We start from the raw sequence: 18980 nt of genomic DNA, 5'->3' as shown, positions 1-18980 counted from the left end.
GTGTCTGTGCGTGCGTGCGTGTGCGTGTTTAATTACCTCTGTGGACACAGTGTGTCTTCATACTGCTGGTTTGATGTTGAGTCAGGGATCGCTCTCAGGAGCATTCCTGGGCTGCAATGATGGACTGTTAATTGGAGTTCTTTAATTAGTGTGTGGATCTTTGAGAGATGTGCCCTGTTCTCTCCTTTCCACTGGAGTGGATTGCGAGGCTCAGAGCATCTCTGGCTTGCCTCGTCTGTGCTCAGGGACACCTTGATTGGTCCCGCTGCTTTTGCTCATCTCTATAAAGACAGCGGAGCAATGCAAGTTGTCTTTTTTTTTTCTCCCCCTTTTAACCCGCAGGAAAAAAAAGGAAAAGCTGCAGCACCTTTTCCCCCCCTCGCAGTGAGTGAACCATAACAGCGGAGCTGCCTTTTGCTTTCCTCGCGACTCGTGGCGGGAAAATGGCGGTTTGCTTATTGCGCGAAGACACCATAAAAATCATATGTTCCTTGATCCCCGGTGCCACTATTTGACGGTGAATAATTATGTAGACGGAAACAAAAACAGTTTGCTCACAGCTGAGTCTTAAACACGCTCCCCGTGTTAACATGACACACCTGGAAGACATAAAATATAATTTTAGCAAATGCTACTTGGTGAAAACGTGGCATGCTTTGGCATGACTGCAGTGCTTATAAAACCGTATTAGCTAAGCCTCACAGTGTCACTGAGATGTGTGGTTTGAAAAAAAAAAAAAAGAAAGCTTTCATAACAGTCCTTTATGTTTTCCTTTTTTTTTTTAACGGATTAAATAATTAATCGCTTTGAATAATAAATGGAATGAAACAAAGAGGGAAGAGTTCTAAGAATATTTTCAAATCTGCATTTAGGCCTACGTCTCACGTCATCTGCCAGTCGTTACCTACAATATGTTTTGGGTGCAATTAATGAAAAACAGTGTACGTGTGTCTTGTGCAGATATTAGCTTTCAGTGCAAGTTTTACTTATATATATATACATATATATATATATATATAGCTATATAGACCTGACCTGTAGGTCCTCCCTCTTCGTATGGCTCGAATTCATTGGCTAAGGTCAAGCTTAGTGAGTCTATTTCCTCTCTTTCAGCTTGCAAAGGCATAGAGCTCTCGTCTCTGAGTCCGCATTTAAAAAAAAAAAAAAACATCCTCAGTTTATGTAGGGGAAAAATGGAAAATAATTAATAATGCATGCGCGGGCATTTGGAATATCGCAAATGCCAATCTCTCAGTTAAGAGAGAGAGGTGGTAAACAGCAACAACACATTTCTAATTAAAAGTTTAGTCGTCATAAATTAAAGATCAGCAGCGGTGGTGCAATATTAATGGCATTTGGGATATTGGGCGTTAACTGGGAAAAGATGATGAAAAGGAGTAGATGCCACTTACGCGGCTTTATGAAAGGGCAGAAGACACACACACACGTCCGCATTCCTCCCCTGCGAGTGTGTCCTGGCTGTGCACTATGGACAATAATGCGTTCTTTAAACATAATCAAATGCATCTCCTTTTAAACTGTGGTTTTGAATTCTGGGGAAGTCTCATCAGGAATGATTATCTTATCAACAGAAAGATGACCTCAGCGGACATCAGCGAATCTACAGCAGTGGAGGGCATGGCTCCTGTTTCTGTAAGACTGTGTACTGATTCAGTGGATGGTTAGAGAATGCTTACACATCTCAAGGCCAGTCTTATACCTCGCCTTACTGGTCCATTTTGCACAGTCAACATCACGTGTGTCAACAAAGCACGACAACATTAAACTGTCTTTAAAATGCACTCTTATTAGCTTTTCCTCATTTTCACTACAGTTTTACCTGCTAGCTTCATTCTTCATTTTTTTTATTTTTAAGTTGAAGGATTAAGTTGAAAATATTGAAGGATATAAAGAAAAGTATAAAATAATTTTTAAAAGAGACAGGATAGGAACCCCCCCCCCACACACACACACCAAATAGCATAATTCAAATCTGGGTCGATGCAGCAGAGTGAAACAATAAGTCGTCTCTCACTGGATATGGTCAGTAGCACCGCTCGAAGCCCACTCCCTTACATGACCACGGCTGGCCAACAGAAGGTGCTGCAGCACAGGAAAGAATGCTAAAGCCCTCCGTTTGACAGGCAGTTCCATTTCATATGTCCAGCCTGTCCGACAGAAACACATTTTCTTTCCCTCTCTATTTTTCTTTCTCTCTCCCCTCCTCTTTCTTTCTTACTTTCTTTATTTCTCTCTCTCTCTCTCTCTCTCTCACACACTCACACATAAACCAAAACTCACTCACTTTTTTCTTTCTCTCCTCTCTTCTCTTTCGTTCTGTCACCCACAATTGCACTTTGAGCTACATTTTATGTATGAAAAGTGCTATATATATATAAGCTTATTATTATTACTCACACACCCACACACATGCATCCCCACACACATGCATCCCCACACACACACACGTGCATGTACACATGCACACGCACACACGCACACACACACTCACACACACATCCATTGCTAAAGCTAAGGATCAACGATGTGGCGAAGAATGCCAGCTTATTCCATCTGCCAGAAATAAGCCAGAGAGCAAGCTTCAGTTCCCCTCACAACGACCGCGCCACAGCCTAGGGGACCAGCAGTTTGGCCTGGCTTTCTGAACTCCTGACCGGATACCTGTTTCCGACAGCGCTCGTGTAACCTTCCTGCTATTTATCAAGGTGTGGCATGTTCTCATAACTGTGTATTAGGGTATGAATCATTCATGTCGTACGCACTCCCTTAAATCGAACCCTCTGTCTTTTATTTTATTATGCACCAGTGTGGCGCGATCACCCTGCAGTCGCGTAGCTGCACTTGTACAGGTGGGAATGAAAGGTCGGGGATCGCGGCTGAACTTTAATTCGCCCTCGCTTTTGTTAAATATAGCGGTTTTTTTTAGATTAGAGGCGCTTTGAACGCCGCGCCGTTTCATTGGCTGCCCCGCAGGACCGGGCGGCGTTTGAAAGGCGTCCGGCGGCAGGGCCTTTTCGAGGACGTCAAACCGCGGAAGGTTTTTTTTAGCCTTTGTCCGCCATCTGGTCCGCCGCGGTTCTCTTTCACTCGGCTCTCTGGAATGTTTTTTGGTCAGCCAACCCGCGCCTGCAGGATCGAGGCCCCAAAGAAAGAGCAGGTCTTATAAACAAATCAGGAGCTGCTGAGGTTGTGCTGGATGATGCCCTTCACCTTGGTAAAAACCCTCCTCATGGCCGCTTCCTATTGTGCATGTTATTCCTGGAAAGTGCCTTACTTTTAGTTATTTTTCCATGTAGAGCTATACTCACATACACGCGTGCACATGTATACATGTAAACACACACACGCACGCATGCACACACACACACACACACACACATTTGTGCAGGCTTGTAAAATAAGGAATTTTGCATGTAGATGTATATGCAAAGCTTGTTGTTTGTCATTGTTCTTGTGAGACATATTGCTGTTTGCTCAGGTAAGACCGTGAAATCAGAGGAATTATGTTCCATAAACACGATTTTATGTCTGGTAAAAAAAAAATCAATCTCAGTCAAGCACAAAATCATTTTTAAAAGGACATACTTCATCTTTGTGAAAAATCTACATTTACAACGGCAAAATTGATTTTTGTGGCATGCTAAAGACTTGAACTGTTTCTTCACAATCAGGGGTAGTTTTAGTAAATTTAAATCCTTAATTTGCTTTACAGCCTTCTAATGTAGCTCAGAATGAATGCAGGAAGCTCAAGGATAACTGCTCATTGTTTTAATTGCTACAATACGACTGGGCAGATGTTCGCGGTAATGAATTGGTGTACTGTAGCAAGCAGACAAACCGCCGCAAACAGCCTCGTTTGCACAGACTGCGCGTCCCGCGTTTGCCCCGCATTTAGATTGCAGTCGCCATTCAATTAAAACCCTCTCAAGCAAAAACTGCGCACTCGTCAACAAACAGTCACTTCAGGAACAGGGGCTAACAATGAGCTCTTAATTGGACGGGGGAAGAGCACTGTAATGGCTCTCTCAATGACATTGCGACTAAGGGGCCTTACGCGAGGGGGGGGAGTTGGTGGGGGTGGGGGGGCGTTGATGGGGGGGGGGGGGGGGACGGATTCCTCCAGCGCGTGTCACGTCAGCGAGTCCCCCTGATGAGGCGCCGCGGTTTTACCTCAACGTTTCGGCGAACCTGATCACCGGCTCCGCGAGCGAAGGCGCCGCCCAACTCGGCGCCGTCCGGCAGTGTCGCGGCGGACCGCGCGCCCCGCCCGCGTTGGTCACTCAAAGATGACGCCAACGCGAGGGTCTGCAAATTAGCCACATGAACCGTTGCCATTTCGATTTTTTTCATTAAAAATTTTTTTTTTTCAATTTTTTCAAAGCGCCGTCCTCGTGAAAGGGAACCGAAGGAAACCGGGCGGGGAGTTTAGCGGGCGGCCGCGGCTCCCTCCCGGCGGAGCCCGGGGCTCCAGTTTCCGCTCCGCGCCACGGCGGCGCATAAAACCCTTAACTTACTTCACGTCAGACTCCTCCGGGGATCGCCCCGGCCGTCACAGCTATTCACGCTCCGGGTGTCGCTAGCAGGTTTCCGCGCCGAGGAACGTGCGTCGTCAGGCGGAAGTATCGCAGATCGTCTGTCGCTAGCCCACCGCTATGTTTATTTGTCTTGAACGTGTCGATGCAATCGTACCCTTGTACTCCTCCTAACAGAGTTTACGGTTACACTTTTTTCCGCTTATGACCTTGAAAACCTTTAGAAATGTGCTCGTGTGTGTCCATCGATGTGTCAATGCAGTGGACACCTTTCTCTAAAAGTATATGCAAAGCCTTGAATAAATGCCATTTAAAACCTTTTCTATGCATGATTTTCTGTTGAAAATTCCCGAAAATGTTAAGTTATATTTATTTAGTCTTTAACTGTGAAAAATGGCATTGTGAACAAATGCTTAATGTTTTTTTTCACCGGAATAAATAAAGATATGCTTTATACATCAAATAGGAAAGTAGTCCAGTAGCAGTAGTACAAAGCTATGATTCTGTCCTTTTGAATGAAAAATCTATAATGTATCTGCATTAGACATGAATCTTTTGAATGAACGAACGAATCATTGAATCATCAAATGAATCATTTGCTCATAAAGGTGCATTTCTAAACCCACCAAGTGCTGAATCCAGATTGTTTTCAAACCTTCGACAAACACTAAACTTTTCGAGCCGATTCAACATGCCTGCCTCTGCCACTCACATTGATTTTAAGTAAATTACTGACTTCCACTAAATGTCCTGGCCTTGTTATCACAGTGATCTTTTAGCAGAGAGCAGCCCCACACTGTGCAAAATCACATTGTGCCACATACTGCTGCATGTCACACACTTAAATTAGACATTGATTAATTGCGAATTAATAATGTAGGATTACACTAGTCCTCAGATAATGTATTGCACTATAAAGTGTGATGCGTAACTGCAGTTTTATATTTATAAATTGTATAACATTTATTTATACATGCATTGATTTATCATTTTATTTTTGTCTTGAAACTCACATCTAATAAACCTTTTTTCGCATCAATTAACAGAAAAAAATAGGTATGTTTTTACTCTCAGAAGTGAAGGTTAAGGGGGTAAAAGAACCTGAAACCGAACTGTCATTAGCCTAAAAACCTGTTTTACTGTGAAATGATTACTGTGTTTTTTCTCCAGCTGAATCATTTCACAGAGTTATTGTTTATATTTGTATAAAGTTTTCTTTACCTCTCAGTACTAAATTAAAGTTTTCCCACAACCTATGACTGCTAATCCTGGAATGAATTAATCCCTTACAACTGGGGAATTGGATGGTAGCCGAACTGTGGGCACAATGGGGAAATGCTCTTATCAAAAGTACAGCAAGGGGGAAAAAATGATTTACGGAATTCTGGCGTAAAAGGGATGGAAGAAATCCCCTCCAATGATTACCTCTGTTAACCCCCGAGGAGCCGGTTCTGCACGTGCCCAGTTCTGATGGAAACTGGAATTTTTGACCTTTTTGCTTCTGCAAGAGCCTTCTACAAGAACTTCACAAAGTAGATGAAAACCTAGATAATTATTATTATTATTATTATTATTATTATTATTATTTTAGACTTGCTGTAGCGATTGCCAAGGCATCGCCTGACAGATAAAAAAAGACTAGTATAAAAGACAGCCTGCTTTTCAAAAGAATGAAACGGAGGGAGGGAAAAATAGTAAAACAGAGGATGTGTGCAGCGGCCTCAATCCAGGAAATGGAGGGAAATAAAGGGATCTGAAGGGTAGAAAAGGAAGAGAAGAGGAAGAGAGCGGAAAACGGGGGCTATCAGAGACGCACGCCCGTCACACGCGTGGGCTACAGCAGCACCGGCTGCTGCTTCCAGCCAGGAGAGGCAGGGAGGAGAGCGTGAGGGGAGAGGGAGGGGGGTGTGCGTGAGGGGAGAGGGAGGGGGTTATGGGGCGGATTCCAGACTCAGGAGAAGGGAGTGCGAGAGGTGAGATGGAGGGTGGTGTGTCTGATTCCAGGCTCAGGAGAGCCAGGGAGGAGAGCGTGAGGGGAGAGGGAGGGGGGTGTGGGGCAGATTCCAGACTCAGGAGGACCAGAAGGGAGTGTGAGAGGTGAGATGGAGGGTGGTGTGGCTGCTTCCAGGCTCAGGATGGAAAGGCACGTCAGCAATGGTAAAGAGGGAATGGCTGCTAAGTTTGGGCTCATAACTAATTCTCATTTCCTCTGACTCCCAGAATGCCAAAACCCCCCCCAAAAAACCAAGAACTGCTCAGTGCCTTCCCACTGTTAGAGGCTCTGTTCAGACAGGAGATGAAGGGTAGGATTGCGGTGTCTTGGTCCGGAGGATTACGGTTGTAGCCATCCCATGCATCCATTCATCCATCCATTATCAATACCCACTTATTCTCGGTTGGGGTCACGAGGGGTGCCGGAGCCTATCCCAGCATGCATTGGGCAAAAGGCAGAAATACACCCTGGAGAGGCCGCCGATCTATCTATCGCAGGCCTCTGATTCAGACATTCCGTTTCTCCAGTCTGAGGAATCTCAGCACTGCCTCCTGCAGGAATCTGACATCACTTACAGTTGTGGGAGATGGTACCTTGCACTGTTGTCCCCAGCGAACGGTGACATTGAGGTAAGGGCTCTTGTATGTGACACCCTACAGTTATGACCCTGTCAAAGGGGATGTCATATAGCCATGGCTCCTGTGGACAGGTCAAGTCCCACAGTGGTGCTGGACGTTCACTACAAACGATCCTTTAGTGCAAACTAGTTTTTTTTTTCCATTTGAAGTAGTCAATATATGATAACATTAGCTTTCACCCATTTTGGGTTTCAAGAAGCCTCACTCTCCCAGTCCCATCTAAGAAAATCACATCATGTAAAAACAGATCATCATCTAAAGTACCACGGTAGAATGACTGGTAAATGGCTAAAGCACATCCATTCGATACAATCCATTTACAGTATACCACCTGCACTTGGAAATAAGCAACCAGAGGACATTGCCTTTCAGCATGGTAGAAACTCTTCAAAGGTGCAAGTCCCAATGTCACACTTGCAGCAGGAATACTAAAAACATGAGATATTTGCCTTAATGGTATTCTCTTTACATTTTTTATGCAGCAAACAATCCAATCCCTAAGGACAAAATGAACTTGTTTAAAATAATTTAAATTAAAACATTTTAATTCCTAGTAAGGTCCCCAAAAATAATTCCACAATAATAAATAAATATGCACTTATTTTTGCTTATTATCAATACTTACATACGTGTAGTCCGTTTATTCAAGTGTGAGCTAACCTTATAAATGCCAGGTCTTTATCTTTCTCATGTCACGTTTTACGTTTATGGAGGAATCATGATATGCTGATCATGTAAATGTCACATTCCATTGAAAAAACAAACATCTCTCTGCTCTTTTGCTCTCTCTCTCTCTCTCTCTCTCTCTCCGTCTCCCTCTCCCTCTCCCTTTCTGTCTCTCATGCTCTCTCCCTGCCGCACTCTTTATCTCTACACTTCCTGTTCTCTCTCTTTCACCCTCTCCCCCACTCTGTATTTCTCCCTCTCCCTATCTACATCTGTCTTTCTCTTGCAATTGTTCCTCACTTCCCCTCCCTCTCTTCCCCCTCTCCATTTTCCTCTCACCTCCCCTCCATCTCTAGCCCCTCTCTGTCTTGCATTCCATCTCTCTCCGAAATCCATCTCTAGCCTTTGCCGTCTCTCTTTCTCTTTTGCTCCCTCCATCTCTTTAGCCCACTTGCTCTCTCTCACACACTCCCCCTCCATCTCTAGTCCTCTGTCTCTCTTTCACTCCCCCTCCATCTCTAGCCCTCTGTCTCTCTCTCACTCCCCCTCCATCTTTATCCCTCTGTCTCTCTCTCACTCCCCCTCCATCTCTAGCCCTCTGTCTCTCTCTCACTCCCCCTCCATCTCTAGCCCTCTGTCTCTCCCTCACTCCCCCTCCATTTCTAGCCCTCTGTCTCTCTCTCACTCCCCCTCTATTTCTCTCCCTTTGTCTCTCTCTCACTCGCTCTCCATCTCTAGCTCTCTCCCTCCCCTTCCATCCCTAGTTCTCTCTCTCTCTCTCTCTCTCTCACTCCCCCTAATTCTCTTGTGCTCTCTCTCTCACTCCCCTTCCATCCCTAGCTCTTCTTTCTCTCTCTCCCTCCCTCCCTCCCTCCCTCCCTCCCCGCCACCCCTCCGAGATGACAGGGGAGTGACACTGTACTTGACAGTACTTAATGCAGCTGTCAGTGGTCGGGGGGCAGCGATGCAGGCACGCTGGAGATTATACAGATTCAAATGAGCCGCAGCTGCGGAAAACAGGTCTGACACCCGTTGCATTGCTGACAAGGCCTGTGATTCACAGTGCCATTAATCTCGCATAAGATCTGCGCCGCTTTGTCTGGCTGAAGAGCGGGTCCTGTAGGAAATGAAGCTGGAAAACTTCTCCGAGCGTACAGCCGCGCTGCCTCCACAGCCCCCTACAGCTCAGCGTACAGGTGCGGCTAAGGTGCTGCCGTCTCTGTCTGTGATTTTGGGAGCCGTGCTGTAACTGGCTGGCTGCTTAGCATGCAGACAGTACCGCAGGCTTGCCGACTAGTTCAAAACACTTACACAATAAATTTACTTTACTTTTGTAGAACCTTGAGTTATGGAGACAGGAAGTGCAAAACACAATTACACCTTATCTTGCTCCTAATTATCACTTATCCAAAAACTGTTATAATTAGGTGCCGGGCCATATGATAGCACAGTTGCTGAAAAAAATACACTCTAGGAAAGACAAGTTTCATGTAAAGATGGGGGAGAGCCAAATAAGTATGTGTATGAAGTGAAATATTGGCAATCCAAAATAGGAGATATGTATTGTTTGAGAAGCCAATGTAGAAAAAAAATGGATTTTGCAGATCTCGATTCCTGCTGCTTTAATATTGAAATATTATAGCTATGTGATTTGAAAATTTGGCTACCATAATGTAAGTATATAATTCCAGAAACAGATTCAAATTCTTAAAAAGGGTATATTTTCATGCCAAATTTTCAAAGCAACGAACATTTGGGAGTTCAGAATGCCCACCATTCATATCTCAGTGGGTCTACGTTTCACATTGTGTCAGTATAAGGATAGTGAAATGCATTTTCCTGTCTGTTTCAGTAAAAGGACAGTCTGTTTACCTGACTGCTTATTCTGCATGTTCCCGCCAGGCTTAGCTCACCTGGTTCTGCTCATTTTCCATCCTCCCATTAACCCAGCCCATTAGCGCTTCGCTGGGAACTGTGAAACAAGTTTGACGCCGCTGTTGGGTAGGAAAAATAGTTTCGGCAGACTGTTATATGTAAACAACAATTTTGGCGGAACTGAGAGGATCCTGGAATAAAGCTCATTTTCTGTAAGGCATAAAATTGTAAAACAAGCTCCGATTACTCAGAAATGGATTCATAGTTCTGCACCTGACTCTTGTGTTCTTATCTAAACTGCTTGAGTGTAACTTATGAGGTATAAATCTCAATCCATGTTGATAATCAGCAGTAAGAGATTCTTTCATTTTAAGTAAATATAGTCAAGACAGCAGTTATGTTAAACAGCATAACATAGCACAAAATGGTTTATTGAGATTATAAACCACATGTTTATAAACTTATAAGCATAAGCATTTAAAAATGTGCCACTAAGGGATTCTTCTTTTGTTGTTTTGTTTGTTTTGTTTGAAAATATTCCAATACTGGTTCTAACCAATCACACTTTCATTATATGTATAATTTACCCTTTTAAAGATTGGATTGAATTTTAAAATATATTATTCAGCAAAATGTAAATATCTGGGGGCTTAATTAAACCACAATTGTCCAAAGCATACAGAAAGCAATCCTACGTAGCCAAAGCTTTAATAGGCAGTAATAAATAGCCAAAGAGAAAAGATATATCACATCTTTTTGCAATATAAATCCATACAGCACTATAAACATAGAAGAATCAAGTGACAGGACAAACAGTATCTTCAGTATCTGACTTTGGGCCAATGTGACACATTTCAAACCAGTGGAGTCTTTGTTTGGGAAATGTTTGTTTGTTCTGTCACTCATATTGGAGAGCTGCACAGTTTTCTAAAAACTTGCCGCAGCGAATACGGATAGTTCTTTTCATTCTGTGATCTGAGTTTTCTTGTTCTGGACTGCTTTTGGAGGCAAGGCGCTTGAGTGGCTGGTGTAAGAAAATCTACAGCCTGTGCTGTATATTAATGATGTCCTGAACTGTATGATTACAAAAAGAAAGGAACTGCAACAGCAGGAGGAGGAGCTGCATTGCTACCCATGATAATTCTAATAACTCATTTTACTCTTTTTGTTATTTACAGACCTCGGACATGGCTGTGTGCAAAGAATTAACATATTACCAAATACGCAAATCCATTAGTCATGCTTTAATTAGCATTCTGTCCTATTCACAGAAACACCTCTGTGTATCATTGATCTAAAAAAAACTATCTCTGATTCACACAATGTTACTCGAGAGACAATGGGGATGTGTCGGCCAACCCTTCTCCAACACGTTTGCAAGACACAAGAGTGTATATTAGTCAGGGCAGCATATGTTGGGTTGTGTAGTCATGATCTTGCATACTTTAGTGACACTTGTTTAAAAAAAATACATTTTGTAAACACGGCGAGTGTTGTAAAGATGTCTGTTATATAATACGATTTCATATTTGTCACTTTCATATGTCATACCATATAATATATTTGTCAGGCTTCCCAGAACAAACAATCCGTGAAAACTCCAGAATGTTCCACAGCAATCAATTCCGCATTTAGGAACTGACATTTTGTTGCATAAACAGCTGATTCACTTTAATGATGCTGCTGTGTGCGGAACATGACATTCTTCTGTCTTGTTCTTATTTTTACTGCTTTATTGCATGAAGGGATTCGTGATTAACTGCATTCATTTGGGTTGCTTTGGAGTACACTTGTTTCAATAAATCAGTCCACTACTTCTGCAAGGTAAAACCCTGGCATCCCTGTGCGAACAAATTACAATAATAATAATAATAATAATAATAACAACAATAATGACGACGACAATGACAACGACAACAACAACAACAACAACAACAATAATAATAATAATAAATAAATCAATCTTACATTAAACAAAATTAATCTTTTTTCTTTTGTGAATGATTATTGTTATAGCCAGGGGCAGCCTAGTAAACACAATCGCTCCCCAAAAAGTTCCTCCTAAAGCCGGGTAATGAAATCATGTCATTCTGGTCATGAACTTGAATGATTCGCTGCACATCACCGGCCCCCAGAACTAAATGAATTTAGCGAGATTCGATTTCCGCCGCGAGTTCTTAACATTGCAACAATGAAGATAAATTGCGCCAAACTTTAAATGCAATTTTCCCGCCAGTTTGTCGCTGACGAAACCGGGCCCCAGGGGCCCTGGCTGTCCGTCTCTGCGCCTGCCAACGTCTAACCGTCGGCTGCGTACGAGAACAAGGCCATCTTTATGATTGACTTGAACCGGTCATGTGTGGGGATATTATCCTGCAACTGGTGAATTGCATTCTGCTGTGCACATTACACGAAACAGGAAATGCAATCCCGGGATGTGTTCGGTCTTGGCTGACTCGTAGTTAACCTCCAAACGTGAGTCCTTCATAATATGTTGACGTAATTATCTTGTTGCGCATCACACTGCATATACGTGCTGTAATCAGCTCTTCACTGAACTCAACAGAGATCTCACATTTAAAAATAAGGTGCACACCAGTCCATTCATTGCCCACTGAACGTTATATATACCAACACAAACATGCTCGAACACGCATACTTATTTTTGATAAATTAACATAGAATTAAAAAAAAAAAAACAGACCTAGGGTAGCACTTTTTGAATGTAGCATATGCAGCAAACAGTCTTTTTTTAATAAAAAATAAAAGAATCACAAATGAATGTTTGATACAGTAAATCTAACAAGACCTGTCAAATGTTTTTAAAAACACCTTCTTCCTTGAATTTCTTCAAATGGCAAACTTACCACTTCATCATTCATCCTTATCCAGGAAACATCAACAGAACAGTTTTACAAATCAGTCTAGGGTAGATATATCCAAAAGCAACAATCTCACTGGCTCTTGTCCACACATAAATGACCTCGCTAAAACATAACTCAACAAAAATATATTCGCAAAGAACAAGATCATAGTTACTAATGAATCTTAGACCCTGCCTCCTCAGTAAAATTAATAAAATTGTAGAACTCAAAATCTAGTTGACCATGACAGGGTAATTCAGCCATTAAATTACACTACAAAGGAACTCTTCAGCAGAAGTGTAGATGGATGGCTTGCACAGTACTTGTCTTTGTCATATTTTATCATCTTTCCCTCCTTTATTGGCTTTAAACCTTGCATGCCTGTGAAGGCTAATTGTTATTTACCTAATGACAAAAATCTTGTTCATTTATTTTGAGAAGTGTGATCTCATTTCATTGTTTAGATCAGCAGGGAAGATTGACTCCCCTATACATAAACACACCATCAATGATCAGTCATTCTGTCAAACTCATCACCCCTCAGGCCTCTGTGTAGACCCTCAGTGTAATCGCAGATTTGCACAATGTTAACGGAAATGTCCGACTGTAGAGCTTCTCCACCCTAGCTCTCTGGTGGTCGAACAAACTCACCCATTCCTCTACGAATCACTCAGTCACTGCCCATTTTCCACCGTGGTTTGAAGATCTCTTCAGACTCTGCCTTGACTAACTATAGCACAACACTCTGCTGAGCTACCACCAATTAAGTATCACTTTCGCATAACAATTATATCTTGTATCTTGATCTTCTCTCACTTTCATGCTGCACTAGTATCTTCATCTTGATGTTGAAGTTCTTTTATCATATCTCTTGTAATTATGCCTTACTTCTAGCTTAAGACTTAGCCACAACTTCACTGGCTTTGCAAAGGCTTTACCATGTGAACTAGACCTGATGTTCATGGCTTTGGATAGCCGCTACTTCAGGAGAAATGCACTTTATCTGACACGTGTCTGCATTTGTTCCAGTGACCTTCGGTATAAAAAAAAAGTCAAATAAAATGAAATTTCAGCCAATGAAATTCTACTTTCCCCAGCTTCGTGGGCTTCCACTGCTATACCATACCGACACTGTTACATTACATTCATTATTGCTTGATGGACATCCTCATCCATGGGCACTAGGGCGCTTAGTTTACACTCGACATATTGCCTATCCCGGTAGGAAGCTAAGCCACCCAGGACTCAAACCTGCAACTCTCCTTCCTGACCACGACATCGCACTGCCACTCATTTTTATTATTGCTATTTTTTTTCGCCCCCCCCCCCCCCCCCCCCACAATGCTCTGTTGACACACTGATACACTGTTATTACGCTTCTAAGCCCTGTGTTTTCTCTGTGGGGAGTGTGCCGTTCGCTCTGTACAGTTCTGCTTCAGGGAATCTCAATTCTGACCTCATTTTCTCCTCAGGGTCCCCCTCTTTTACGGCCCAATAGACAGATTGGTGTCTGCGACGGCGGTTCAGCTCTGCAAGATTCACACAGAGTCTTTTTCGTCCTCAAAAAGTGTGGGGAGCTTTGTATTGGCCAATAATGCCTCCTAAGTCTCACAAAACTACTCCAACACGCACTTACATAAATGGCCATTACCAAAGAACCTCGCAGTATATTAACAAAGAGAGACTCTGGAATCACGGACTGCACAGCGACGGGCTCCAACATTGATTTATTTCAATAACGGCGGACTGGATAAAAAAGGAATCCGATTGCTTGGCTGGCAGGTTCTGCCTCAGATTGCGCAGCTGGTACACCATGCTCTACATTACTCATAAGAAGAACAGCAGAGCAATGTGAAGAGGGACAGTTAGGAATGAATTTGAGGAACATAATACGAGATACAGAATGGGAGAGATTGCAGGGTTACAGTTTTCTGGCCTTTTTACAAAGGGCACAAGTTAAGCTTGGAAAAAACAACAAAAAAAAAAAACGAAACATTTTTCTTTGAAATTTTGTCTCGCCGAAGTCTGAAACTTGCCGTGTGAATGCTCTTTTATCTCCTATATACCAAAAGTCGCCAAGTTATGCAAACATTTGTTCATCCATTCGGTTGTTCATTTACAATTCATCACGAATTGATAATTTAGCAAAAAATACTCCCCCCATTCTTGTCACTTAATTATCACTCTCATTATAAGCTAAGGTTCTCATAGGGGGGCCCAGCTGTTGCATGGAGGACTATTTCCAGGGGACATTTTTGAAGTTTCAGCCACCCACGCCGTTTGACACTCCAGACCTTCTCACTGGCTCCAGACTGCTATCCTAATGGACCTTCTGTCTGCGCGCACGCGGCTTGGCTTGTAGCAGTGTTTCTGTGCTGGGCTGCCAGATCTCCCTGCGCTAATAATAATAATAATAATAATAATAATAATAATAATAATAACTAGACAGTTCCTGCAGAAATTGTGAAGTGTTGATGCTGCCAATGCAAAGTCGAATTTGTGCTGAACAGAGTGAACAGTGTTTGTAGTATGAGCAGTATTGTGTGTGCTAAAATATAAAGGCAATGAGGTGATTTGTGACACATATATGCAGAGCTAAATTAACTCTTCATCAAACTTGATGTGTGCTATGGTGTTTAAGGTGGTTGCTAGGGTTTTGCTAGGTGGTTGCTAAGGTGTTTTATGTGGTTGTTCGGGTGTTGCTAGGTAGTTGCTATGGTGTTTTACGTGGTTGCTAGGGTATTCTAGGTGGTAGCTAGGATGTTGCTAAGGTGTTCTAGGTGGTTGCTGGTCACATGAACCTCAATACTTCACCCCCATCTCTCTGTCATTCACATGATAAAAAAAATCAGCCCTTTATTAATGCTGCCCCCTCTGTCAGTCTCAGTGCAGTTTCGTCAGAGGCATTTAAAATTAGCAAGTGTTTATCAGTAATACTCCTTTGACCATCCCTCACAATTTTTGTTTTTTCCACACAAATCGTCATTGAGCTCTTTGAAAGTCTGCTGTCTAGTAACAGGAATAGCTTTAGCAACCGAGACAAACAAATCTTGTGACGTTACAACCTATCTTGTTCCAAGATGGCTGTGCCCTAGTGACTGCAAAAAAGCTTGGTTTTTTTTAATTATTGCAAACAGTTTCATGTCTTTATTTCACTGTTTCTTAAAGTTACCACCTTCACTTGCATGGCTACTGTGTGTTAATATTAATTTACCTTTAGTTTATTGTCCTTTGAGAAATTTATGTTTCCTACAGCAATCATCAGATGCATAACAGAGAACCAACATAAACAATAACAACCACAACAGCAACAAACAACACATAAAGGTGTGCGTGTGTGTGTGCACGTGTGTGTATGTGTGTCTGTGTGTGTGTGTTCCAATATAGACGGAGGTACAGACATAATTGCTTCTGTTCTACACTCCAACACACAGTTTTAACATTAAACCACTGTAACTGGGGGACTGTGACAGGGGGAGCAAATGTACTTCATCCTTCTTTATAAGTGAAAAAATATTTTCATGAGTGGTAATGAAATGGAATCAGTGCATTCCACAGAGATCGGTCATCAAAGTGTTTCCTTCCTGCTTGATGTCTTTCCTGCTTTGAGTTTTGTTCTTGGAACGGGAGGGCGGAATTCAGAGAAAGCACTCTCCGCTCCAACTTTATAATCAGCCCACAGAACGAGAAGCAAGTGCAGGAGCTCCGAAAATAGAGTAAAACAATCTGCCGTATACAGTATGGGGGCACGTGGGCTCTCTGCAATCACTGCATCCCAAAGGGCGGAGTGCGTTCTTTTGAAAAGCTTTTCCTTTTCCTGTGGCGTGAGCACGCACGCACGCACACACGCACTCCCTTCGGTGCATGCGCCGGGAGAACGCTCTTCTTGAGAAGCGCGTCGCGTCGCTTCCCCCAACAAAGTCCGTTTAGCGCTGCGCTTTGCTGATCTGAAATGGTGTCGGCTGGAGACGGATCAAATGCTGTTAGACTGCTTACCCCCCCCCACACACACACACCCCCGCAGGTGGTTCGTGCCGCATTTGTGAGAAACGCAACAAGAGGAACAATTTTTTTTTTGGGGGGGGGGGGGGGTAGGGTTCAGGAAAGGGCTGCTCTGTGCCACGCACAGTCCCCCGCCAAACCGGGTGAACGTACCCCCCGTGCTGAGCGCGTGCTGCCATCAACATTCTGGTGAATTATTAATGCGTTTAGAAATAAAAAAATTTTAAAAAAAAGAAACTCCAACATTCCTCAGACCCCAGCTCTGTCTCTCTCTCCAGATGGGACACACTTGCTTGCCAACCTTTCCGGATGCCCAGAGAAGCCATTACTGAAGTCTCCCGTCCAACTACCAAGCGAAAACGCAGGCGGTACTCAAGCACAAGAGGGAACAGAGGGAAGAAGGAAAAAAAAATGGAGAATTTGATTTTTCTTTATTTATTTTTTCTTCCGGCTTCAAACGCTGCTGTGTCAGTCACTCTTTCCCCGAGAATCACACCTCTTCTCACACCTGGAGAGAGCTGGCATTGAGCCCATCCCGTTTTTGGTGCGGATGCAAACGCAGAAACGCTCATTGAGGGTCTGCCTAGGTTTTATGCCACAATGGAGAGTTTTGAATGCTCCTAAACTTTTAGGACGGGCAGTGTTAAGGCAGGTAACTGCAAAATCAAATAGTAAAATAATGTTTTACTCTTACATTCACAGACATTTTCACTAGTCCACAAATTGTGGAAACATGTGCTTAACCCGTTCTTCTGTGGTTGTTTTTCAGAGCCATTTCTGTCTGTAACAATGTTTTTGAAAAAGTCATGTTATTGACCATGCATGGTAATGGCATTATGTGAAAATCTGCAATTTAAAATAAAGTATGCAAGCCAAATAAATAAAAAATAATAATAAATCAAATGATAAAATAAATAAATAAATACTGGACAAAGAAATGCTTGATGAAGCTGATTATAAAATTCCCAACAGTAAGATACATTAGTCTGATCATTTATGTAGGTAACTAATACATAAAGGAAGGTATTATGATAATTACCTGCTTAACACAAATGATAATAATTTTCTTATTTTTGGATGTTATTTTTTTGGATTTAAATTGTATGTAATTCATTCCATATTACATATTTATTTTGCCAAAAAGAGGAACTGTTGCATAATGTTGCATTATGTGTTGTATATGTTGGTTATGATGTCATCTCTGACACATGTCATCTGGTTTGCAAGCCCAGTGCCAATGACACAGTTGAAAGAGATCGCTTGCGATACATGTTTGATTCATAAGAGGGCTTGAGCCAAAACGAAACGCATTTCGCTCCTCTCGCATTTTGATATGTGACGGAGAAATCCTTTGAGGTCAGAAATGATGCAATCGCACGGTGTCACGGCGCAATCCCCTTCAGTCCCTGAGCGCTCATAGCCCGCATTAGTATTCTCGAACCCGTTTCTGTTTTATTCTTCTTTTCTGCCCGGTTCCATTTCTGGGCCCTTCCCGCTGCCGTGACAACCTTCTGTCAGCTTGGGCGATGGTCGACTGGCATGTGTGGTCTCTGAGCCACGTGCGGTCAGGCCCCACGGGTTTTTTCATTTCGTAGCCCACCAGCAGAACTGCGTGGGCGTTTCCGTGGGAGCTGGTGCAGATAGGCCGGCAGCGCCCCGACTGTCTGGAGCACAGGTGTCAAACCCCAGTCCCGGAGGAGCCGCAGCGTCCGCCGGTTTTCGGGGTGTCCTCGGCGCGGGCGGTTTCATTTAAGCCTCTGATTGGCTGAGGAATCCACGCACACCTTGTTCTCGTGGCCTTAATTGGCAGCTGATTAAAAGGAAAACGCGAAATCTCGCAGACACCGCGGCCCCCCCTGGATTCAATTTGACCCCCCCTTTTCTGTTTGCGTTATTGTGTGTCAATGCAACTGGCATATTTGGCTGTCAAAACCAAAAAAAATTAAAAATTTTAAACTAAAATAAAACAAAGTCTGGCGCTCATAAATCAAATAGAAATGTGGTAATTACCACAACAACTAGAGAAGAAGAATTGACATGATGCAAACATACTTATTTATCACCTATACTTTGTAATATTTATCATTATCATTACGATGATACGTATTGCCTCAATGATGATAAATTCATGCAGTGAATTGTCCTGTTGCGAGTTTTGGGTACACTGTTCGTGCGCCCATGAATCATCGTTGTGATTGTACTGACTGCACAGTGCAAACAGAGCAGGGCCTTTGTGCTGTCGCAGGGCTTCTCCTCAGCGTCTGTGGCAAAACTCGACCGGCGAAATCGTGGCTCAGGGCGGAGGGAGGACGGTCAGGCGGACCGACCCCGACGGCATGATCCACATCTCGCGCTACGCGTTCTGTTTTCTCTCAATCAGGCGAAGAGA

This window comes from Anguilla anguilla, chromosome 3, assembly GCF_013347855.1.
Source record: "Anguilla anguilla isolate fAngAng1 chromosome 3, fAngAng1.pri, whole genome shotgun sequence".
Taxonomy (NCBI): Eukaryota; Metazoa; Chordata; class Actinopteri; order Anguilliformes; family Anguillidae; genus Anguilla; species Anguilla anguilla.
Note: the sequence above shows the minus strand (reverse complement) of the source record.